This window comes from Cebus imitator, unplaced genomic scaffold (genome assembly GCF_001604975.1).
Source record: "Cebus imitator isolate Cc_AM_T3 unplaced genomic scaffold, Cebus_imitator-1.0 Scaffold24, whole genome shotgun sequence".
Classification (NCBI taxonomy): Eukaryota; Metazoa; Chordata; class Mammalia; order Primates; family Cebidae; genus Cebus; species Cebus imitator.
This window is the reverse complement of record NW_016107339.1, coordinates 14,838,303-14,840,412: the sequence shown is the minus strand read 5'-3', so window position 1 is coordinate 14,840,412 and position 2,110 is coordinate 14,838,303.

Sequence of the window (2,110 nt, the reverse complement as noted above, 5' to 3'; positions counted from 1 at the left end):
CACTCCAACCCAGGTAACAAGGGCGAAACTCCGTCTCAAAAAAAAAAAAGTATTATTATTATTATTATTTTTATATTTTGAGATGGAGTTTCACTCTTGTTGCCCAGGCTTTAGTGCAATGGCGCAATCTCGGCTCACAGCAATCTCCACCTCCTGTGTTCAAGCGATTCTCCTGCCTCAGCCTCCCAAGTAGCTGGGACTACAGTCATGTGCCACCACGCCCAAGTAAATTTTGTATTTTTAGTAGAGAATGAGGTTTCTCTGTGTTGGTCAGGCTGATCTCAAACTCCTGACCTCAGGTGATTGCCCTCCTCAGCCTCCCAAAGTGTGCCCTCCTCAGCCTCCCAAAGTGCTGGGATTCCAGGCATAAGCCACCGCGCCTGGCACATATTTTTTATCATATAATTTTTGAGATGAGATCTCACTATGTTGCCCAGGCTAGTGCCAAATTCCTGATTCTGGGTTTCAGGTGTTCCTTCAGCTTCAGCCTTTCACGTAGCTGGGATTACAGGCATGTGCCTGGCTTCCCACTTTCATTCAATAAATTTTGAGCAGCCACCATGGCTAACCTAGGCAATCCTGTCATAGTCACAGTTGTCACTACTGCTTATTCTCTATCAATTCCCCAATCTATATCTCCCCCTCAGGCCTCCTTCTTGATACCTAAGTCCACACTATCGAACTGCTGTCCAGGCCGCTTCCCCTGAATACTCCACAGGCATTTCAAAGTCATCAGTGTCCACGCAGACTGGGTTAGCCTCCTGTCATCCCTGTCTCAGTGAATGGAAACACATAGCCCCAGTCACTTAAGGCAAACTGGGATTCATCCTACTCTGCCTTCTCCCTCAGTTCCTCCATCCAAATGACTTCCACGCCCTGTCCATTCCGCCTCTGAAAGACCACAGTTGTCTTCCCCCACCCCCTTCATTCTACCGCTCATTAAATCCCTCATCGACTCAGGAGGAAACGAGCACAGTTGCCCCTCTGATGGGTAGTGTGGTTTCCGCACGGCATCCACTTCACCCCCCACCGCTGGGCACCGAGGTTCATTGATCTATTCAGCATCGCTCTTCACGGGCGCCTTCCATGGGCCTGACACCCTATCTCATCTCTCTTAATCATTCTTTTCAGTATCTCTCTCATCTCTCCCACATCTCTGTCCACAACTCCTTCTGTCTTACCATGTTATTCATATGACTTGTTTCTTCCCCCATGTCTCTACTCTCTACACACCCCACCCCGTCTCTCTCTCTCTCTCTCTCACACACACACACACACACACACACTTCTGCTTATTCACTCATTCAACAAACATTCAGTGAACACCTTCCATGTGAGACATTCTTCTCCATTTTTCTGTTTGTTTTTTTTATTGATCACAGCTCACTGTAATCTCCACCTCCCAGGTTCAAGCAATTCTCGTGCCTCAGCCTCCTGAGTAGCTGTCTACAGGCAGGTGCCACCACACTCAGCGAATTTTTGTATTTTTAGTAGAGGTGGGATTTTGCCATATTGGCCAGCCTAGTCTTGAACTCCTGGCCTCAAGTGATCCACCTGCCTCAGCCTCCCACTGTGCTGGGATTACAGGTGTGAGCCACCATGCCTGGTCTGCCTCTCCATCTTTTTCTCTCTCTTCCTCCGTCTCTCTTTGCATCGCTTTCTGCCTCCCACGTTTTCCCTTCCCATCCCTCCATATCTACATACCTCATTCCTTCACTCCATTTCTCTTCCTTCCCCCATTTTCCTCTGGGTGGGAGAATGAAGGCAGGCTAATGACCACTCACCTCTTCCCTCTAGGGGCCAGAGTTGAGGCCTGCCTCAGTGCTGCCAGGCTGGCTGACACTATTCTTGTTTGCCCTTAGAGTCTTTGCACAGGATGCTTAAAAAAAAAAAAAAAGGTTAATTTGTGCAGCAGCGACAGAAAAGAAAAGTAACCTACAATATTAGAGGAAGATTCACATCTCTCAGAAACTATATATTAAGCAGACCAAAAAATTATTAAAGATATCTGATGTGGTGGCTCAAGTCTGTAATCCCAGCACTTTGGGAGGCCGAGGTGGACGGATCACCTGAGGTCAGGAGTTCGAGACCAGCCTGGCCAACATGGTGA